This window comes from Crocuta crocuta, unplaced genomic scaffold (genome assembly GCF_008692635.1).
Source record: "Crocuta crocuta isolate KB4526 unplaced genomic scaffold, BGI_CrCroc_1.0 scaffold39, whole genome shotgun sequence".
Lineage (NCBI taxonomy): Eukaryota > Metazoa > Chordata > Mammalia > Carnivora > Hyaenidae > Crocuta > Crocuta crocuta.
In genome coordinates, this window is record NW_027533334.1 from 4,861,307 (window position 1) to 4,885,625 (window position 24,319).

Genomic DNA, 24,319 nt, shown 5'->3' on the forward strand with positions numbered 1-24,319 from the left:
TTTTTTTTTTTTTTTTTTTTTTTTTTTTTTTTTTTTTTAACAGAAGTGTAAAAGTGTAGCAAGGACAGAACTGAAATTAATGACTTGGCACATTATCCTCCCATAGGATAACCTGCCACTTAGCTCCAGGGGTTTGAGGGTGTCTGACTTAACTTGGGGGCCCGAATATTATTTAGATCCAGTTCAGAATGACCCTTAGCTTCTTTCTTGAGCTATTGCAGGCATGGGGGAAAAACACATCCTAAGGATCACATTACTCTCCATTTATCCACATTCTATGGTGGCCCAGATCCAACGAGATTACTCAAGATCTTCCTTCTGTTGGGGCTGCCCCTCTGTGTCACCCTCAGGCTGTACCTTGTGTCAATCCAGTGACTGGTCGATCCTCAAGGACAAGCCCTCCAGACAGCAAGCCTGGCACTCTGTCCTGTGCACACTGGAGGTACAGGAGCACCCTAATGAGTGCTGACTTAATTGGATGACCCAGCCTTCTGCTCAGAGGTGACAACAGATGCAGGCAGTGATCCAAGGCTTGCCTTTGGGGAAGTGCTATTGGAAGACAGTGTGACCTCCAAACCTGGAGGAATCGCTGCACGGTAGGGTATGACTATCCAGTTCTGCAAGCTGCATCTGTGGGCATAGTCACAGTGAGACACTTCACAAAGAAGAGAAAGGAGGGAAAATGCTGCCAGTATAATTGCCTCTTGGAAGATTCCCTATCACACTTCAGAAGCAAAGTTCCCTGTGAAATGATGCTGGTAGTTAAGAACATACAGATTTCCCTTCAGGGTCATGTGAGTTATTAGTGATTTGTATGGAATGATAATGACCTCTGTCCAGTCTTGACTACCATAGTGTGACACACTCAGAGGAGCTTAGATTTTCAGGTCAAACAGACCTGGGTTCAGATGTCAGGTTCATCTCATTCTACTTCTACTCCTTGCGTCAAGTTGATCACCTTCAGTTTTGTCACCTGTAAGAGGGGATAAGGCTTTCAACTCACAGCATGGATGTCAGGATTAAGTAAAAGAGTTAATATAAAAAATGTCCACACTGCTGGCCAAATAGTAGTCGCTCAATTCTTTACCCTGTTCAGCTGGTCTTATTGATTATGGAGAGTAGTAAATTTAATGAACTCACTGTCTGAAGAGATAGTAGGAAAAAAAGTTNTAAAGCAAGGATAAATTTCTAGTGGGTTATTAAGGGAAAACAGGATCTGTGCATATTTGTACCCTAGTATGTTGGTTTTATTTATAATTTGGAAGCTGTTGGCACCCTGTGAGAATAGCAATAGGAATGTTTCCTTCATGGACACAGCCTTGGGCCCCATCAGGACCATGGTACAAAGGGCCAATGGAAACTGAGAGGGCTCAATAGATAGGGAAGTTGGCACTTATCAGTAGTAAACACTGCCAGTAATAATAACATATTCCAGCTTCTCTATAGAGGCTGGGAACAGGCCAACATCACAGTTAGAACAGAGCATAGGTTCCGTGCTCTACTTACAGAAGGTATTTTTTTCTTCCCTTATTTTTGAGATCAGAACAAAGAAACAATTGACTGCATATAGACGTTTCATGACAATTAAATGACATTTTGTTCGAGATAATTGTAGGATTTACATTGTTTCTTTTGACAGTGGATCAAAGGGAAATAAAAATTTGCAAGGCAAACTGGCCCCATGTAGATCAATATGTAAGCCGCTACATTTAATTTTCTTCCTAGGATTTTGGAAGGCAGACCGAGGGATCTTTCCAGAATTTTCTTTCTCAGTTGACTCCATTGGCATTGCCCTATATAATTATTTCAACAGTTCTGCCTGTGGTTGTCCTCTTCCACCACACTCAGAGAATTTTATGGCTTCTCTCTAGAGCTTTCTTGCATTCTGATCTTAACCTCCAGTTAAAGAACAGCACATTCTGAGTACAGTCTGAATTTTCTAGTATTTTGAGAACCTATCAGATCTGTTAAACATCCATTGATTCCTTCTTTCTAGAAATGTTTTTTTTTTTCTCCATGCTGTTGACCTTAAGAAGCCTGGAGACTGGTGATCTTTACATTTGTATCTGCTCAAAATCTTGTCTGTATTAAAAAAAAAAAAAAAATCTTGTCTGTATTGGTCACAAATATTGTTAATACCTTTGTCCTAAAGAGCTCTAGAAATTCTAAGGTGGACCAAACTCAGGATATTAGTTGGACTGAGATTTGCCAGTGGCGAGGCCTTATATGTAGAAACTTAGACTTGAAGAAAGAACATTGAAGGATTCTTCTTGTCTTTCATGTGGGTGCCTTATAGAATTGCAGTTTTCTTTAATTTTTTTAATGTTTATTCATTTTTATGGGGGAGGGGCAGGGAGACACAGAATCCAAAGCAGCCTCCAGGCTCTGAGCTGTCAGCACAGAGCCTGACATGGGGCTCAAACTCACAAACTACAAGATCATGACCTGAGTCAAAGTTGGAAGCTTAACCTACTGAGCCACCCAGAATTGCAGTTTTTTAAACAGGAGATCCAAAGCCTAGTTTTTCAGCCAGTTCTAAGTGTTTTCTTTTTCTTCTCTTTTGATTAAGTAGAAAATTTAATGGCCTTGCTAACATCAGGAAATTTTTTTTCACATTTTACATGCTCACTATCTTTTTAATTTCCTAAAACTGTAACTACTTGCCAAAAGGATTCTGGCATTCTGTGAGGAGGTTCCATTTGTCATCAGAAAACTTTTGAACTCTACATAAATGTAAAATATCAAAGGACATTTTTATATTCTCACAAGGTTCATAAAAACAATTAGACTGCATTTTATGGGTTTGTTTGGATCGGTATGATTCCGGTCATCAGAAAGGGATTTCTTATTCACTTTTTAACTAATTATATCAGTAAAAATTTAATTAGAAAAATAGAAACTAAGTTAGGTATGTCAAAGGAGATTTAAAATGGGACTGATTTTATTTTTTTTAATTTCTTTTAATGTGTTTTTATTTTTGATAGAGACAGAGTGTGAGCAGGGAAAGGCCAAGAGAGAGGGAGATGCAGAATCCAAAGCAGGCTCCAGACTCTGAGCTGTCAGCACAAAGCCCGATGTGAGGTTTGAACTCATGAACCATGAGATCATGACCTGAGCCAAAGTTGGTTTTAACCAACCGAGCCACCCAGGTACCCCCAAGTGGGGCTGATATTAAAAGTAAGGCCCGAAGGAACACAAAAGGGGAGATGGGGTAACTCAGAGATAAAAAATGTAAACCTACTGCTACCAGAAGACACCAGGGCAGCGGTGGTGCCCCAGAGCCCAGGCACAAATTCATGGCAGCAGTGGGAGTCTGCATCTGCTGCCAAGCCTCTGGAAGCTGCTGGAACAGTCCACGCCACTGGAGCCCAGAGTCGCCTGCTGCGGCCCCTGTCAGAACTGACCCACCCTGCTGGACACGTAGTGGGAAGCAGAAGGGAACAATGGCTTCTCTCCTCCGGATGCACACTAGTGTTGCCCACCACTTAGATCTAGTTAGAAGCCTGTTGGTGGGGTTCTGGAGAGTGGAACTCACGTGGTCCACTCCCTGAAAAACAGAGCTGAGCATAGTAGCGAAGGAATGGAATTGAGGGCAAATAGGCCAGTGACCGGCTCACTTCTCTCCTTCACACAGAGGTGAAGTGTGTTCTAGATAATGCTGATGTGAAACAGGCCAGTGTGTCTATCCCCATTACACCACTTTGTGAATAAGTAGATGTTCACATGGCTTTCTTTGAAGTTTCTAAAATATTTTAAATATTTAAATACCTTCATTTATTTGGTATTTAAGGACAAGGTATGACTGGAAAAAATCAAGCAATACATTCTGTAACTTATCTTTTATAATTTGTTTCTTTAGAAAGTTTTGGAGAGAGGCAGCTGACATTGACATGCTTTTACAGAGTCACCAGGTGATACACAAATATTTCTCATTTAAGACTTATAACAACCTTATGAGGTAGGAATTACTTTTGTCCCCCTAGAAAGCAGTATCCCAGAAAAAGCTTCAAAGCTCTTCATTTTCAGAGCTGGGACAAGAACTGTGCCCTACATTGTCCAGCCAGCACATGATGGCCTTATCTCCTCAAAAATATTGAGATTTTTTTACTCACAACCCAGGGGATACCTGGATATGGAGATAATAGGAGTTATGAATATGTTGCCAAGATATTTTTTTCCCACTGTAAGGTTACTATGAGCTCAAAGAAACTAAACTCTCCAGTGGGTGGAGATGCCCATCTTGAACTTCTGGAGCTCTTTGCTTGAATCTCTTTATAGCACAGGGCTCTGTATGTCTTTTATAGTATTCATTCTCTTGGGCAAAACCCATAAGGAAGGAAGGGGATTAGGCATGATTAACATAGAGCTGATATCATCATCATCATCATCATCATCATCACCATCTCACCAGGGTGGGTTGGAAATAGGGGAGAGAAAGATCAGTTTTGGAATGTGCCAAGCTGTATCTGGTGAGGGATCGAAATCTGGATCTCAGTGAATAAAGGAGCAGAGGTCTTAAATATAAAATACAGACAAGGAAATACAAATGACAACATATATGTAAAAATATGTTCCACCTGTCCAGTAGGTCAGGCAATAAAAATCCAAGTGGTGACAAGTTATTATTTGGCACTTTATAAACTCAGATCAATAAATAAACAAATATACGTCATTATATATGACACATGTATAGACATATGTATCTGATACAGTGCTAATAAGCCTTGGAGAAGCGGTATATTTGCTTCTTGCTAGTGGCAATAAAACAATTAGTTTATTGGGGTGCCTGGGTGGTTCAGTCGGTTAAGCGTTCAACTTCCACTCAGGTCATGATCTCGTGGTTTGTGGGCTTGAGCCCCGCATCAAGCTCTGTGCTGACAGCTCAGAGCCTGAAGCCTGCTTCAGATTCTGTGTCTCCCTCTCTTTCTACCCCTCACCTGCTCGTGCTCTGTCTTTCCTTCTTCAAAAAATAAACAATTAAAAATTTTACAAAAATTAGTTTATTTAAAAATCTGAAGATAGTGTCAACAGGTACAAAATTTTCATACCTAAGACTTTGTAATCACTCTCATTAGAATTATTCTTCAGGATAGAAGCCGAGGGAAAAAAGTAAGTGTATGAAGATGTTTGTATGTTGTTGTTTATAATAGGAAAAATCTAGAAGTAACTGAATTCTGCAGGAGTGAGGGAATGGTTAACTCTACCATCCATATTCATTTATTGGCATTTGCATAGCAACTGAAAAGGATATCTAAGGAGACTTTGAAGGCTTATAGAAGGTATTCATTAACCCACATTGAGTGGAAAGAAGGGAAAACCTTTGGCTTTGAAAACCTTTGGCTTCTGGATTTGGAGTGCCAGCTCTTGCATGAACTGTCTAATTCCACAAATGAGGTCAGGCATCTCAGGCAAATGACGGCCACCCTCCTAAGAGAGTTTTCCCTAGTCCGTAATAATGATCCTTACCTCATGAAGCCATTGTGAAGATCAAATGAGATCATTTACATGAACTACTCAGCACAGTGCCAAGTGTAAAACAAGCCCCCAAAGTCCTAACTATGTTTATTATTATTATTATTTTGTCAAATTAAAGGTTAGAAGAAAACATGAGGTGGGGAGGGGATATGAGGGAAAGGGCTTGTGTGGGATAATGGAATGGGTGAATATTTTATTTTGAGCATTTCACTGTGTCACATTTTATCCTTTTTAAACTTGGGCACTTTAAAAACTATATTTTGGGCACAGGGCAACGTCCTCATATCAGGGCCCCTCCCCTTTCCAGCAGCTGGAAAGCCGGATCTCACACCCCTCCCCCTGCACTTGAAATGCAAACATTGAGCTGGGGACTCCATGGCCCAGATTTAACATGGACGACTTGTATCTTTATCCTTTCTGCAGCTGTTTTAGGAGAAACTGCTGTTCTTAGATGCCTGATTATTCCACACCTGTGAGGGTATAGTATTGCTCCCTAAGAACCAAATCGCATTTGAAATTTTTGGTGTCAGATGGTTTTAAAAAAAAAAAAAAAAAAAGATGGCTTCGCCTTTCCTCAGAATGCTGCATTCACGGGAGGGGTCTTCCACCTGACCTGCTGGGAACAATGCCTCTTTCAGGAGGCCTGCGGCCACAGTGAATAGGACGTTCTGAACCTCCTCTCTTTAGGGTTATTATTCAGAAATCCTCATTGTTGGCAATGCCCTCTTGGCAGCTGGACGGTAAAATGCATCTATCAATTCAGTCTCTTTACTTTTATTTGGGGAGGGGGGGTAGCGGATTGGCTAAAGAAGCAAAAGCCAGCATAGCTACACTTTATTTCTGTGCACCTGCATTATTTATGCTGTCAGAAACTCAAGGCAAGAGACTGAAACCATAATTATTATTAGGTTGGGAACCGCTAGGACAGGCAAAGAGACCCTTGTAACGGGTGGCAGGGAAACAAAATGACAATCAGGAAGGAACAAATTCTAAGGCATGAATTCCTAAACTGATCTGCCAATTAACTGTGAAGAGGATGGCGACTTAATCAAGGGCTTTATCTGCTCCCCAGGCTTCCCGGGGCTTGTCTGCTCGCCTCACCGACTGGGGAGGGGGAGGGGAATGCTGCTTCCATTAGGCTTGCAGGGCGCTTTCCCAGGAGGAAAAACAGGGGGCTTCTATTCCGCTGCGTGAATATTTACCATAAAGGCTCAGTTTGGGTTTGACCAGGGAACGAGAGCAGCCAGGAGTGTGGGGAGAGGCAGAGGCATTCTAAATGGCTTCTGTGGTCGGGGGATAGAAACACCATCTTCTAGATGTCTAGAAATGTTTAGAAATTTCCTGGAGGTGAAGCCATAAAGAAATGAGGAGATGTGTGGGTCTCAGTTTTTAAGAGATACTTTTCTGGGTATAATCACCAGGTTATCTTCAAGTCTACAATTTTATGCAATAAAAATGGGCAAGCAGCTGACATACCAGGAAGGGCATGGGGTCCTTTGTGTAATGGACAGATTTTCGCCACGAACCCTAGTCCTGAGACTTTTTTTTATGCCTCAGTCTGGACAGATTTGATAATTTAAGTCTTTCCAAAGATGTCCAGTGTCTGGGGAGAATGGGTCTGCCCAGGTTCATCATGTGAATGCTGTACTTCATGCAAGGTGTGTACTGCACACACCGACAGGCCATTTCCACAGTGGTCTTGGTGCCAACAGAATACGAGTTTGTTCCGTAATCAGCATGTGTTACCTTTAGACCCAAAAAAGAAATTTTAAAAGAATATTGCTTTAAAATGTTAATTGGCCTTTATATTAGCGCCTAGATGACGTAGGCTCCTATGGGCCACCTACTTGCTGTGTGTCCTTGAGCAAGTGGCTCCGTTGCCTTGCTGCATTGGCTTACAAAGCCCTCCATATGCTGCCCCACGGTGTACTCCTTACTCCTCTCCACAGGCTGCCATCCTGGCCCCTTTTCAGCGCCTCTAATGTGCCAGGCTACCTCTCCACCCCAAGACTTCAAACTCTCTGCTTTCTCATGTCTTGCAACTCCTCAACCGTCTCCCTCCTCTCTTTCTTCTTCACTCCTGCATGATGTTCTCAACAAGGGAGCTTTTCTGTGAAATTCCAGGCTGAGTTAGGTCCTCCTGGGCTAGCACCAGGTAGCTCCCATTCTGCACCACTCATTATTTATTAAATGTTGTGATTCTTCATAACTGTAAACTCCATGAGGCCAAGGACAGTGTCTTTCTTATTCACTGCTGTATTGACCCAGCCTAGCACAGTGCCTGACACATAGCACTACTGAAGATTTTTTTTTAAACAAACCATGTTTGTTTGTTTGTTTTTAATGTTTTTTTTTTTTTAATTTCTAGGAGAGAGAGAGACAGCGTGAACAGGGGAGGGTCAGAAAGAGAGGGAGCCACAGACTGAAACAGGCTCCAGGCTCTGAGCTGGCAGTCAGCACAGAGCCCGACGCAGGGCCCGAACCCACGAACCGCGAGATCATGACCTAAGCGAAAGTCGGACGCTTAACCGACTAAGCCACCCAGGCGCCCCTGAAGATTTTTAAATTAATGTCTGAATGAACAAATTGAACTAGATAAATCCCCAGGGTCTTTTTCAGTTTTGAGAAATCAGCGGCACTAATTTAGTGAAGGACAAAGGTGGGCTGATAGTGTTTGTATTAGAGCTCATTTGCTTTCAGATGATGGACTACCCACTCAAGCTGGCTCAGCAAAAAGCACAGTTACTGATATGATGCTGAAATGGCTCCTAGAACCCGTGGAGTAACTTGAGGAAATGGAGAGGTTCTGGGGAGCTCAGAGGCTGTAACCAGGGACTCTTGCTATGTGACTCTGACTCCAAGCCCCTCATCATTCTTTTGGAACTCCCACTGTTATTCATTCCCAAGCAGACAGCCTTGTCAGTCGTTTTCCTTTCATCCTGTGATTCTCCCTCTTTGGCAAGGGTAACCCCCCCAACACCCCATGGCCACTGCTTCTCCTATCCCTACTTCATCAATTTCTACTGGCAGCTGAGGATTTCATGGTGAAATCCCTTATAAGAAAATCGTTTGGAGAAAGGCCAGTGTGAAGTCTTGTTGCTCCAGAAATGTTTCTGGATTCCTTCCAGCCCTGGCACAAGTGCATCCAGGCACTGTGGGCTCTCGCTTCTTAATGAAGTTGCTAATATCATGGCTGAACTCCAAGGATATCTGTGACTTAACATTATAGGAAAGTCAGTAATTGAACATCTCATTTTACATGTAAAAAAGTGAAAACCATAAAATCTTTGGTGATGAGTTTGGCTCATAGACTGTTTTGGTGGTAGTGGTGAGGGACTGGGATTTGTGTAGCCCTTGAGTCTCCACCCAGTGCTCTTTTGGTGGTCACCGTCCCTCTTCAGAGAGAATCTAACATTTTGGTTGTTTGGGTGGTACCATAATGAAGACTGTTGTGGCTTCCCACTGATAAGAGTACAAGAAGCTAAGACAACCTCAAGGAAAGGTTGATAGGACAGATGTCCAGGATAGCTTTGGATATGAGCCATCTCATTCCAGCCAGTCTGAGAATGTACCCTCTCCTGTGATGCTGGGTCACATCTTAACTGGAGATGATAGCGAGAGAGCAGTGTAGTCCTTGGTTTCTTTTCTTTCTTGTTTGCATGTTCTCTGACCTGAGCCACTTTCAGGCCAGCTCTTGAAATATTGTTCCTGCAATGCAAGTCTTTTCATAGATAGAATTTCTAGGATCAGAGGACTTGATGGAATGACCAAAGTTCGACTAGGGCAGGACTTTGTCTTCTTGGAAGGCTGCTGTAAAGACACTGCTGCAAGTTTTTGAGCAGTGGCTTTGCTCCCAACTGGGAGGGTCATGCCCCTCCCTTGAAGCCATATGGCACTTTGCTGTGCCTCTCCTGGGGTATTTGCTCTCTCCTCTTAACTGTCCTCTTAGCTCCTTGAAGAGCTCATCATTTATCTCCTTCATAAAGTCTTGCTTAGAAGGTGTACTCATCACACATTTCTTGCCTGTCTTAGTTTCCTATTGCTGCTACAAAAAGTTATCCCAATCTTAAAATAACACAAATTTATTACCTAACAGTTCTGGAGGTCTGAACTCTGAAATGGGTCTTACTGGAGTACACTCAAGATATAGACAGAGTTGTGATCCTTTGTGGAGGCTCTAGGACAGGATGGATAGGGTCCACTTCTATTGTAATCATTCGGGATGCTAAACAACAATATCAGGGACACCTGGGTGATTCATTCGAACGTTAGACTCTTGATTTCAGCTCAGGTTACGATCCCCGAGTCATGGGATTGAGCCCCATGTTGGGCTCCATGGTAAGTGTGGAGCCTGCTTAAGATTCTTCCTCTGTCCCTCTGCCCCTCTCCCATGCTCATATTTTCAGTCTAAAATAAATTTTTAAAAAATCATAAAGTTGGTGGCTTATAAATAACAGATATTTATTTCTCACACTTCTGGATGCTGGAAGTCCAAAGATCAGGGTGCCATCTTTTGCCATCTTGGAAAGGGCCTTTCCAAGGTTGCTAACTTCTTGCTGTATCTTTACATGGTAGAAGGGGTGACAAGGCTCTCTGGACCCTCTTTGAAAGGGCTTCATCCTCATGACCCAATCACCTTCCAGAGGCACCACCTCCTAATACCATCACATTGGGGGTTAGATTCTAGACAAATGGATTTTAAGGCGATACAAACATTCAGATAATAGCAATTTCCTTTCCTTTCCCATCTTCTAGAGGCTGCCTGCACATTTGGCTCATGGCCCCTTTGTCCATCTTCAGAACCAACAACATTGGGCCAAGACCTTTTCATGCTGTGATCTTTCTGTCTCTTCCATTTTTAAGAACTCTTGTGATTATATTGGGCTCATCAGATAATCCAGAATAATCTTCCTATTTTAAGATCAGCTGATTGGCAACCTTAATTCACTTTCAGTATGTAAGATAACATATTCACAGTGCTCCTGGGATTAGAAGAGAAACATCTGGGGGTGGAGGTGGGGGGAGGAAGGGGAGAGCATTAATCTATCACGTTGCCCAAACACAGTAAGTAAAATAAGTATTCTGATTATTAAGACAATAGTCAAGAAGACAGCTGCCTCCTTTAGTCAAATGTTTTTGTGAAAAGTAATCAGTTATTTTTTCTATAATTGAATTGCATTTTATATGTACCAGAGGAAGTAGTTATGCTCTAAATGTTCTAATTGATTATTTTGCTACACTAAGATTTATATACACTTGATTTTATTAAGGCAAGATTCACCACTTTTACAGTATTAGAACATTTGCTTTATACAAATCTGTGTAAGGGTTACCATGGAAAAACTTTTTGTATTAAAAAAACCTATAGATTTGCAGTTCTTCGAGTATATGGTGTGTGCTTTTTTAGGGGTTACTTTTTTAGAAAAGAAGCTAATATCAGCAAACTAATAACTAATGCCCTATTTTCCCTTTTTTATAAGAAATAAATAATTTAATAAGCTAAATAGGATTCTATGCTGTGGTTTTAACTGTCATAAATGCTATTAAATGGACTTATAGGCCATGGAAATATAAATTCAGAATTCTGCTGATATTAAGAACCGTTATAATTTGCTCTCTATGGAATTCAATGAAAACAGAAAATCACATTTTAAGTAAGTTTTTCAGAAAACATTAACAGGGTAAACTGGGCCTTAATTAGCACATTTGTTAACTATTAGTTGTGAATATTCACTATCTCCTTAACTGTAACAGATGCATTACTAATTTGAACATCATTCCTTATAACCACTTTGCAAGGTAATTGTTAGTATTTCTATTACACAGATAATAAAATCAGGGCTCAGAGAGGTCAAGTATGCCATCCAAAATCATATTTGGGAAGCCTACATTTAAATTTGAGTGTACCCAACCCCATTCTAACACAGTAAGAGTCCTTTATGCCAACATTTTGCACAAAACTCAACACAATGTATGACTTTGGGCTGAAGATGAGTTTTGGGATTGCTTCTCTTCTTGTTTATAGGAACTGCACTTTCAACACAGCCGCCACAGGAAAACCATTTAGATTCTTCACTCTTTTGCAGTTTATTTCCTTATCCCTTGGAAGTAGGAAGTAATAGAATCCTTGATGATTTGTGATTTATAAATATGCAAGAGTGTCAGTCTGATAGCAAAGGAAGGGTTACAGTTCTAAAGCAATCTTTCCAAAAAGGCAAAAACAAACATCTTATTACAATATTTGCTTTAAATGTACTAAATGTTGCTGATGGGAAAGTGGCATTTTGCAGCTTTTCTTTTGTATGGGAAATTAAATATAAAGAGATGATTTGTGGACAATTTTTCTACAAAACAAAATTCTTAGTTTCCTGTGAGAAATTCTCTTTGAGAAAAGAATTTATTTCTCTCATTCAATCTATGAAAAGGCAGGCACGATGAAAGGAGAGGCCATTTTTATTCATTGAATGATTTTGTTGTCTCTTTTTTCCTTTGTGATTTCTCAGTGTCCAGAAAGACTTTAAGGAGACTTTCATGAATATTATAACTAAAGGGTACTAGCTTAATTATTTGGAGAAATGAAAAGCTGTTATATAGCACTTATTTTGCATTGCTTTTGTATGCAATACAATTTATTTTCTTCTCTAAGGATTCTGGAAATTACATGAAATTCCATAAGCTTATTTAACATGTGGCATTTCACTTGCACATAGTTCCCAACTTAAAAAAAAAAATTGTTAATTAAGCATCCAATGTGGGGCTCGAACTCATAACCCCGAGATCAAGAGTCACATGCTACACTGACTAAACCAGCCAGGTGCCCCATAAAGTTCCCAAATTTTGATGGTAGAAACTCTAACAGTTAGGAATAGGTTTAATATGCACAAAGTATGCCTTAAATAAGAACTTGCACTTTTCTCCTCTCTCTGTCTTTCTCTGTTTCTGTCTCATTCTTCTAGGTGTCTATTAATTCTATTTGTTTAAAGAATCAGTTATGGCTTGTGTTCTTTATAGTACATTGTTTTCAATTTAATTAATTTCTGCTCTCTTTATAATTTCCTTCCTTTTACCTTTGTTGTTTTACTTTGCTCTTTTCCTCCACTGCTGGTGGTAGAGATGTAGACTGTGGATATTCAGCCTTTTAGAAAATTAAATGCTTATATTAATTTGGGGTCAAATGAATAGAATCATTAAAATAAACCATAAAGCACAATACAAAGGTGCTGTCATATCACCGTTTCAGTAACTGCCCAGTCACCCTGGGAAAATTAGGTTTAGTGTGGCTCTCTTTGCCTCTTTCCCTGATCTCTGCTAAGCCATCCACCACATTCGGTATCACACCCAGATAGAAGGCTTCACTAATTTTTTGCTGATTGGGCTAGTATTTCTCATAACGCCCTGGGACATAAATTGCTCCATAGTCTCATCCAATTACATTCATCAAAGGGTTTTTGAGGCCCTATGAGGCCCTTTGAGGTCTTTGAGGTTTGTTCTGAGCCCAGGAGGGCTCTTTTCAGCTCCCTCTTTCCATGGTGCTCTCTGGTAAACTAGCTGGTCTGCAGGATAGCTTTTGCTCTTGTGTCAGCCTCCTCTGAATTTTTACCACACAAAATCTCCATTGTTTTTAAGAGCACCCTTAAACTTGAACTTCCCCACAGTGTTTCAAATAGTCATTTCCTTTGGGAAGATCTTCAGAGCTTTCTGTTCTTATGGACTGCCTCTCTGAAAAAAGCTCTGAGTAACTGCTCTGGACACTGGACTATGGTGGTAGCCTCCAGTCTTCTCAGACTGACTCTGACATAGAATCTGTGTCCTACAGTGAGCTGTGGTGAGAACAATAAGGCCCCAACGTTTTTTACCTATTGTACCTGGAGTAGAGCCTGTTTGCGCTGTGAGTGGGGGCTAGGTAGACAAAGGGAGCCCCCAACATCTTGGCTGTACTCACCAGGACTAACGCCAGAATAGGAGAAATGCTGATGGCCTTACTTTTGCAGTGAGGCAGTATATCCTCTGATTGAGAGCTGAGGGGAGAAGGAACCCAATTGTATTGCTCACACCTTTCTAGCATTTAACTTCCATCAAGCTGAGCTGAGGGGTTAGGGAGGATCATGACTCAAGTGCCAGACACTCTTAGTGTTCTTATGAAGTTTTAGTATTTTTTTCTTAAATAAATGTTTCTTCATTGGCTATATGCCCAAAGTAAGATTTTCAGAGACTTTGTGATATTTTAAAGTATTTTTCACTAGTTATGCTTGTTGTACTGGGGAATATGTCCATGGAGCTCCTCAAAGTACCATTTTAAAAGAGAGCTAGTGTGTGTGTGTGTGTGTGTGTGTGTGTGTGTGTACTTTAACATATATACACATTTTCATTAAATAGTGCTTTAGGTGCATGCAAGTTTTGATGCATCATATTTTGTTGTTCAGTTCAAAATATTTCTAAATTTTAATGTAATCTGTTTACTCCATGGGTACCTTAGAAATGTATTGCTTAGTTTCCATTTAGAGGTTTTCTATTTGTCTTTTTAAGTACTGGTTATTAGTTGTGCTCCAGTGTGCACAAAGAGTATACTCTGTGATTTTGATCATTTACAATGTGTTGAGACATTCTTATGGTCCAGCATGTAGTCAATATTGTTAAATACATTTGAGAAAAAAATGTGCATTCTATAATTGAGATTATTCTTCATATGTTAATTAAGCCAAGTTGGTTAATTTTGTCATTAAAATATTCTGTATCTCTACCTTTTTGATTTCTATTTGTTCTATGAGTTATTGGGGAAAATGTTAAATCAGTACTATGACTATGATCTTTTTCTATTTATCTTGGTGCTGTTTTATTAGGTACATATGCATATTTAGAAAAGCAGATTATAAAGTGTTCCTTCAGATCTCTAGTAGTATTTCTTTTAAGTTTATTTATTTATTTTGAGAAAGAGTGAAGGAGGGGAAGGGAGAGAAGGAGAGATACAGAATCCCAAGCAGGCTCTGCACTGACAGCATGGAGCCCAATGCAGGGCTCGAACTCACAAACTGTGAGATCATGACCTGAGCCAAAATCAGGAGCCGGACACTTAACTGACTGCGCCCCCTAGGCACCCCTCCTGCAATATTTCTTGATTATAATACTATCAACTACTATTTCTTGTTAGTAATGTAGCTACACCGGCTTTTGCTTGGTAGTTTGGATATCACTTCCCATTTCTCGAATCCAGTAAAGTTAGAATTTGCTTGTTAATACAATCTGATGTTTGTTGTTTTTTAATTACAGTTTTAATCAATTTAAGTATTTTGGTAAATATTCACATGTTTGAGATTAAATATTTGATGTTATCATTTATCCTATCATTTTCTTTCTTTTTTCCCCTCCTTTCTTGCTTCTTTTGGGAATCAAGAAATTTTAAAAATGAGTTTCCAATTTATTAATTTATTAGCTATTCATTCTTTTGTTAGTCTTTTAGTAGATACAAGGATCACGCTGTGTGCCCTTCACTTATTAGAGACTTATTAATTAGTATTTTTACCAGAATACAAGAATCTTAGAACATCTCAATTCTACCCATCCTTTCTTACCTTTTCTGCTAATGTTGCCCTATATTTTGAATCTACACATATTTTAAGCCCCACAAGCCATAATTTTATAAAATCAGTATTCATTTAGACTTACATATGTATTTACCCTTCTGTATCTCTGTATTTTCATCTGAGGTTATTTTCTTCTGCCTAAATAACTCTTTAGAAATTTAGTGTAATTCTTTTGAAAAAAAACCTCCCTCAGTTTTTGACTGAAAATGTTTTATGTTATCTTCGTTTAAAATTCTTAAAATTAAACTTTTATTTTGAGATAGGTGTAGATTCATATGCAGTTGTAAGTAGTAATGCAGAGAGAATCCGAATATCTTTTACCCACTTTTCCTGAAAGGTAACATTTTGTGAATGTTCCAACCAGGATACTGACATTGATACAGAAGTTGTCAAGATGCACAAATTGTCATCACCACAAGGATTCCTCATGTTGTTCTTTAACAACCTAAGTGCTTCTCTCCCACCTACCACCACTTTACTCTCTGGAAATCACAAATCTGTTTCTATAGTTTTGCCATATCAATAATGGTATATAAATGGATCATATAGTTTGTGACCTTTTGAGATTAGTTTTTTCACTCAGGAAAATTCTGTGGGCATTCATGCAGGCTTTCTTGGGTAGCAGTAGCTTGTTCCGTTTTAGTACTGAACAGTATTCCCAGGTGTGGATACACTAAACGTTGTTTACCATTCATCTGTTGAAAGCATCTGAATTGTTTCAAATTAATGGCCATCACAAAGCTATAGGCTTTCATGTACAAGCTGCTGTGTTAACCTAAGTCTTCATTTCTCTGAAATAACAGGAATACAATCGCTGAGTCATATGGTGGTTGCATGTGTAATATTTTTGAAAAACGGCCAAACTATTTACCATAGTGGCTGTATCATTTTACAATCCCGTCAGCAATGTATAAGTGATTCAGTTTCTCTGCATCCTTGCCAACATTTGATATGGTCACTATTTTTTATTTTAGTCATTTTGATAAGTGTGTAGTGATATCTCATTATGTTTTCTTTTTAACTTGCATTTCCCTAATGGTTAATAATGTTAGAAAATCTTTTCATGTGTTTATTTGTCATCTGTATATATTCTTTGGGGGAATATCTCTGTCTTTTGCTATTTTCTAAATGGATTGTTTGTCTTACTGTTGAGTTTTACCATTAAAAAGTCTTCTGTTATGCATTTAGAGTTAATATAACTTTATGGGGAACCTGGGTGGTTCAATCAGTTGAGCGTCTGACTTTGGGTCAGGTCATGATCTCGCGGTTCACAGGTTCAAGCCCTGCATTGAGCTCTGGGCTGACAGCTCCAAGACTAGAGGCTGCCTCAAATTCTGTGTGTGTCTTTCTCTCTGCCCCTTCCCCATTTTCTCTCTCTCTTTCTCTCAAAAAATAAATAAAAACATTTAAAAAAATTAGACTTAATATGACTTTATAGTCTCATTGCTTTTAAGATTTTGTCTTTGTCTTTAATGTTCAGCAGGTTGGTCATGATGTGTCTACATGTGATTTTCTTTGTAGTTATCCTATTTGGGTTACAAAGGGGTTCTTAAATCTGTTGTTTTATAAATTTTAGAAATTTCTCAGCCACTTCTCTTCAAATATTGCTTTTGTCCTATCTCTCTCCTCTCCCAAACACACACATTAGCCTTTCATCATATCCAAAATGCCTCTTACATTGTTTTCTGTATTTTCCATTCTTCTTTTCTTCTTATACTTCACTCTAGATATTGTCTGCTAATCTACCTTTCATGTCACTATTTTTCTTTTTTGGTATATCTTTTCTATTCTTTTTTGTTTTTAATGTTTTATTTATTTACTTTGAAAGAGAGAGAGAGGATGCACAAGTGAGGGAGGGACAGAGAGAGAAGGAGAGAGAGAGAATCCCAAGCAGACTCCATGCTCACTACAGAGGCAGAAGTGGGGTTCAATCCCAGGAACCTCCAGATCATGACTTGAACCAAAATTAAGAGTTGGACTATTAACCAACTGAGCCACCCAGGTTCCCCTATCTTCTATACTCTTGAACTAATGTATTGTGTTCTTAATTTCAGTTGCTGGGTTTTTCTTAAATTCAATAGTTCCTTTTTCAAAGACTTAATTTTTTTACAGGTAGAATTATCCATCTTGCCATTCATTTTCTTGAAAATATTACTTACAGTTATTTTCATCTTATTTTTATTTTTTTAAGAGCGGGGGAAGGGGCAGAGGAAGAGAGAGAGACAAGCAGGCTCCGTGTTGGGCATGGACCCTGACACAGGGCTTGATCCCATGACTCAAGATCATGACCTGAGCCCAAATCAAGAGTCAGATGCTTAACCAACTGAGCCACTCAGGCACCTCTACTTAAAGTTATGTTTAAATCTATGTCTGATAACTACAAAAGGTGACTCACCAATGGATCTCTCTCTTTTGTCCTCTTGGATTTAGACCTATCTCTTGGCATGATTAATAGTTTTATATTAAATTGGAATTGGTGAATGAGAAATGGTAGAGGTTCCATATGATGTCATCTTTCTTTAGAGAGGGTTAATTTTTTCCAGAAGAGAGTTAGAATATAGACAAATTACCTTGATCCAACTACGCATGAAATAATTCTAGGATGGATCCTGAGTTTTTTGAAGGTGCATCTATTTCCTGTTTTCCATGATTTCTGTGGCATTGCCTTTGAGTTATGAGACCTGAAAACTTAGGGTGTTTACCAGCTCCAACTCTTTGGAGGATCCTGAACTCCAATTTTTGTATCCCAAGACTACAAGATGGGTAACCTCTCCCTTTACATTCTTATGCTCTTTGCAGCAGTTTTATGCTTTACTTCTTGTTCTAATGCCCAACATTATTTAGGAATTGGCAAATACTTCAAGAAGAAAACAGTTCAGAAACTTAGTATCACTTCTTTATGATACCTTTTTTTTATTTTTTAAAGGACTCAATCCCTAAATTTCTGGATGCTTTTGAATATTTGTACTCTAATTTTTGTCTCTCTGGCCTCTGAGATGCCAGGAACCCAACACCACTTAACAAATAATTTGCGGAGAAAAGGAGCAGATAATGTAGAGAATGTTGGGCTTACATCAATACATTTTCCTTTTATCTGAGATCTTGGAACTTACAGATTTTTTCTGCCTTTGCTACTCTTTGATGCCTTCCAGCCACTTTTTTTTTTTTTTAAAGCCAGGTCTGACTATTATCTCAGTGAGAGTGTTGGTTTGAACACATGAAACTTCACCATAGTGGGCAACAGAAGTTGCCCCAGCCTGGGCAATCCAAATAGTTGCTTCAGTGAAGACCATAATAATCTGGGCAGTTTCAGTTAGGATATTTTCACTATTTCACTTTGCCCCTTCTCCTTGATTCACATCTTCCTGATTTGATTTTTCTTGCCATATTACTCCTTAGGCCAAAGCTAGTTCCTAGATGCAGAAAAGATTAAGTTGGCCTTCTATTCCTCATAAGAAATTAAAAATAAAAACAATCCTCAAGTATAAAATGAATATAAGAAATACTTCAATTCTTTCTAAAAATGCATCACATGTAAATTATTTCCCAGAATTCATGAAGCCAGGCTCTGCCATGCACTACATAGGCCAATTACTTGACATCTCTATGCCTAAGTAAGGTTCATCAGCTGTGAAATCTGGAAAAGAATGTACCTGCCTCATAGTGTTATTATAGTAAATGATTTAATACCTTGACAGCACTTAGAACAATGCTTTACATGTATTAAGGGCTCAATTAGTGTCAGTTAATAGAAAAGATTATCCAGCATCAACAGCAATAGTCATAAAATACATCAGCATATCACTTATCTCATGATTTAATAATGATAAGTTTGATTTACTTGGTAAATTTATTTGAACCCTTTCATTGTTAGAAAATGTTGTGATAAGTCTACATTTTAATTTTTAGTTTTTCTTCCTTTGCCTTTTTGGGAGGTTGAGGGGAGGCTCTCTCTTCTTTTTTAGAGAGAAGAGAAAGGAACCATTTCTTTCTGTTGCTCAGCAGTGATTTCTCAATAATAGAGACACTCAACATTTATTGAGCATTCATCATGTTCTATGCCCTGTGCTAACCGTAGAATTATAGAGATGAATAAGAGTCTCTCCTTTACCCAAAAGTCTTTGTAGACTTATCAGAGTCAGAAAGATAAACCAGAAATGACATACACATTAAGCCATCTACCCTATGGCTGGGAGTCGGAATTCTGGAATACATTAACTTTATAACCTTCACAACAATCTTGGGATATAGGCACTGAGGATCAGAGGACTTAAGTAAATTGCCCAGATGAGATTTGAACCCAGTGTCTCCAAAAATAGGTCCATGGCCTTCCCACTAATGTTAAGATGGGGAGATAGGAACATTTTTACCTAGAAAGGCTGATTATAGCTGCCCATTCATGACCCAGAGCCCCTGTTAATTCAGGTGTGTGAACCCAAGTCAGCCTCCATGTTTGGTGTTTATCAGTTATTTCTGGCAAAGTGGTCAGACTAATAATAGGCAGCCTTGGCATTCATACAGCAAGGGAAAACTATGGTGCAGAACTGTTTTTGAGTGGGTATTTTTAATTTCAGTGAATCATTTTCACCTAAAAAAAAAATGAGTTGTCATTTAAAAACTAAACAATACTCCCCCAGTGTGGTGGGCTGTGATTGGAAAGACCCTCATCTGTATGTCCCATGATATTTTAAACTGCGCTTGGATTGATTAGCCAAACTGGTAGAAACCTGAGATCCAGAGAGATCAATCATCGTGATTTCAACCCTGCAGGTGACTAGTAGCTTCTTCAGCTGTAAGAAGAATCTCTTAATCCTAGGTAATTTACAAAGGGAAAATGACAGCATTTTGGAAGCAAGCACTTTTCATTTTGAAGGTCAGTCGACTGATTATTTTCACTTATCATGAGTTTAAGCCCAAGTCAATATAAAGTATACTTTGTCTAAAAATGATGGAAAATTCAACATGAAAGGGTGTTAGCTTTTGCTGAATTTCAAGTTCAAGCCCTGGGTTTTAGGAATTTTCATCACCAAGAACTTCTTGTTTCAGAGGACATCATCTATTGGCAGAGCTTGGTACTGCAGTTTTCTCAGATGCTCAAGCTGCAGAAAGAGGAAGAGCTGATCAGTCAGCTGCGTGTGGATCTGGAGTCAGAGAGATGTTACAACAGGCAGCTCAGAGGACATGGGGCCCTCGAAGTCTAGAAAGACACGCTTTCTCTCCTCTCTTCCTATCCCACTCATGACTGGGATGTGCATTTCTGAACAGAAACCCAGAACTATAACTGGAACACACTGCACAATTGTGAATTGTGGCTGAAATCTGCCCCTAGTGAGACATCTCGACCTATTTAAACAGACATGGGGTTCAATGAGCCCATTGTTCTTACGCGAACAGGTAAATTCTCATCTGTCATAACTCTGAAATCGTTGTAGCATTGCAGCTTGATTTTACTTCTGTACTGCTACAGCTAATAGCATCAGGAAAATAACTTTTAAATACAAATCTGTCTTTTCTCCCAGTTGGTGCTGGGAAAGAAGGAAAAGGAGAAGATGGAATAGGAGGATTTTACAGCCACGGTTTGGATAGGAGTCTTATTGTTCAACAAGAAACAATTTCTAACTCTGAGGAAATTTCATTCTTTTAGAGTGGCACAAATGTAATCTGCTCACCTGGTTTTGCTTCCGTTTATATTTTGTAACACCCCAGAGCTACTACCCCCCCACCTTTTTCTAAGAGCCAGAATAGAAATCCTGATAACACTAGCATGGAAAGGTCCTTCGGGTTTTGAAAGCAATCTCTTTTCCCTGGCCTTTTAACCCTTTTGCCCTTTGATTGAGTATACATGTTCTGCATGTATTTTTCAGAGACCCTTCCTGTGGGCTTCATTTCATTCTGTTTAGTTGGTTTCCTGTTAATTGAGAGGGAGAATGAACTAGGAAACAAGCACGTGTGCTGAATTAGAAGTACGTGGGTTTGTCTTAAAGGAAATGAAGCTGAAGTTAGAAAATGTGCAGGACTGTTCTTTATTCTGCTGCTCTAGGCTTTCACTGCACTTGGTGTTCATGGGACATTCATCCATTTACTCTGTGCTGAGCCCCAGAGGGACTCAGATGATGGCCTTTAAGAGGAGAGCATTTAGGAGGAGAGGATTTGGCACCTGTATGGTGACCTCAATGCAAAGGTCTACAAGTGTTTTTGAGGTGCTCGCAAGGTTGTTTCAAAGTGGTGCTGTTTTCGGGGCACCTGGATGGGTCAGTCGGTTGAGCGTCCGACTTCAGCTCAGGTCATGATCACACGGTTCATGGGTTTGAGCCCCGTGTTGGGCTTTGTGCTGACGGCTAGCTCAGAGCCTGGAGCCTGCTTCAGATTCTGTATGTCCCTCTCACTCTCTGACCCTCCCCTGCTCACGCTGTCTCTCTCTCTCTCAGAAATAAATAAAAAAAAATTTAAAAAATAAAAAAATAAAGTGGTGCTGTTTTCAAACTTTGATCATCATTGTCTCATAGACATTTGACAATGCAGGACTTTGAAATTCATCAGCCGTTTCCCCCCATCCTCTTAGTGTCAGGGTCATTAGATTCTCTCACCTGACTCTGTGCCACTTACCCCATGTTTCTTGTTTTTGTTTCTATCACTAGCATGGTCTCCATAAAACGACGTGGATTCTTACACAGTTTTTAAGATCTCTTTTCTTCCAATTCCCCTTGAGTTTCTGTTTTTATCCATTTGCTTACAAATAGATTTCATTAGCTCAGAAAACTACCCCCCCACCTCCAGAGTTTTTCAGTTTCTTTCCTTCTGTTCTGTAAAGAGAGAGGCATGCTTCGTGCTGGTGATAACGAGACCAGTGGGAACTTCAGAGTGGCATGCATTTTCCTGCAAGGAAGTGTCAAGAACAGACACTGAAGTCTTAAAGAGGAAAAAGTAGGCAAGCCTGAGTCACAACTTCAGGGGGTGAGGTTGTCCCGGAGCTGTCCGTGATGACTGTGGAGTGCGTGTGTGTGTGTACAATGTGTGTACACACACACACGCCCCCCACAGTGACAGATGACCTATTGAAATAATTTCAGAGCTGTTCTGTGGTTGCTACGACAACCAATGCTCTCTTGGCTTTCATCTGGCCATGTGACAGGGACTTTGACGTCAGCTGGAGGCAGAGTCTGTGGCTGAGTCCACACAGTCAAAGGCCTGTGAGAATCTGGTGGATGCTGGCCGCTGCTGCTGCTGCTCTTCACGCCGCACCGCTGCTTCCCAGGGGCTGCAGAGCATGGACTGTTAAATCTTGTACTTCTTTTGTGTGAGGTAATTCGTCTGCTTTATATACAATACTTAGATGCTTTATAGCTTATTGTGGTTTTCCCGTCTCTTTTACCTCCTACAAGTTTGCCTTCATGAGCAATTATTGTTGTACCAGGGGGAAAAATGTGAAGCAGTTTCTAGTTGCTAATTTTGTGCAGTCTCCGGAATTTGGTTAAATTTGGATTAATGTTCTCTGAAGTAAGTTAAAGTATAATCGCCTTTCTTGCTCAACACTTGCTAACATGACATTATTCAGAGATACGGATTTTGCAGCCAAGCCAAATATTCCCATTGAATTCCAGGAATCTTCCCTTCAGCATTGTTTTGGGTTTAAAGACTCCAGCATAGCCTTGCAATATGTTACTAGCTGCTGGTTTTGGGTTTTTTTGTTTTGTTTTGTTTTGTTTTTTACAATTGTTCCCCATTCTGAATCAGCCTAGAATAGTTTGGAATTTGGTTTCTATCTTGTTTGCAGCATGCATAATTAGCAACGATAGGCACAGCGGGGGGGATTTGAAACAAAAGTTGGGGCTTTTCTTGTAAATAGGGTATTCTGAAAATACCAGGGAAACTGTCAACAGCTTCCTGTTTAGAGGAAAATCATCTGGAATATGCCAAGGAAGTTGGGTGGAACCTCTTTCGCGTGTGTAGTGTGTGCATGCAGTTGCTTCTTGCTTGTTAGAGCAAAGTGTACATTTTCAGTATCTTCCTCTGAAAATTCAGCTGTGAAGAGAATGGCATTGATGATCTTTACTAAGGAAGGACTCGTGTAAATCCTTAATATTTCATTTAAGAATTTCATTCAGTTCTTAATATTTCATTTAAGAATTGAAATATTACCCATAGAGGAAAATAATAGCCCTAAAACTAACTTACTTTAATGCAAATACAGATATAAATAGTCATTATATTTTGCTCCAGGTCTTGAATGAATAATTTGATTACTGTGATTAATAAGGCTTCTTATCTCTTATTCCTTGCATTGCAATATACCATGCAAATTGTTTTATTTGCATTGTTGTAGTTCATTTTCTTCCCCAGTTTAGTAATCTTGGGTTTTCTATCATGGCACACAGCTTGGATGGTTTTGCAGCTTGTAATTCAAAGAAAACCTCTGGCATCGAAGTTAATCGAAGCCTACATTTATAATCAGGTTTCTAAATCTTACAAATTCAACAGGAAAAATAGGCAAATGTTAGAGCAGCATGCATAATATACCTACTATTTTGATGGATAGATAATAATGGTTTGACTATGTACATGAAATATGTATCTTATATGAATTATATCCCAAAGTAATGCAAGAATATATTGTTCTTAACTAGTTTCAGAATTCTGATTGCATTTATTTTACTCTTGGAGATTGAAATGAGGATTTTGAACAGTATTTAGCTTCAGTCAGTGATAAGTGAATAGTTGTGTGTGCATCAGTAATTTTTCAATAGCTTTCAATGACTGAAAATTCATTTAACCGACTGGCAGTTGATAAGTTTATCCTTGGCCAGAGTCCCCATGGAGGATTTTCCAAAAAATCCAACATGCTTAAGTCAAGACATATCTATTGAGGCATCATGTCATCATATGATTTAGCTCATGATTATAATAACTCAGAGGCCACATTCTTAACACCCCTAGAAATATGTTAATTGATTTGCAACATTTCAAATGAGCATGAATAAGACTGGTAGCACTGCGACTTAATAGCACTATCTTTGATGGAGTACTTTGATGTTTCCTTCTTTTACGAAAAATAAGGACTTATCATTATAGTTTAGATAGCAAAATATAGCAAAGGTTTTCTTAATGCTCCCTCTATGATGCTTTAAATTAAAGTTATACAATGATTGTATTCAATGCCCTTATAAAATATCCTGGATTTCAGCAGTGCGAAATATATGAGAACAAGCCAGTGTCGATGGCAATATGTCAATGATAAAATTTATCACTAGAAGAGCCTATATGCT

At 39.3% G+C, this 24,319-nt stretch overlaps 1 protein-coding gene across 5 annotated transcripts in view; it reads left to right on the plus strand.

The window, feature by feature from the left end:
• Positions 1–24,319, plus strand: part of NCALD (neurocalcin delta) — a 388,241-nt gene that overhangs the window by 285,539 nt on the left and 78,383 nt on the right. The window contains exon 1 of one of the 5 annotated variants that reach the window (XM_077748198.1): positions 22,242–22,358. The exons of the other annotated variants lie outside the window; for them this stretch is intronic. The gene's annotated coding sequence lies outside the window, so the exon portion shown is untranslated. Of the gene's footprint in view, positions 1–22,241; positions 22,359–24,319 lie in introns of those variants that run through there. 5 annotated transcript variants of the gene reach the window in all.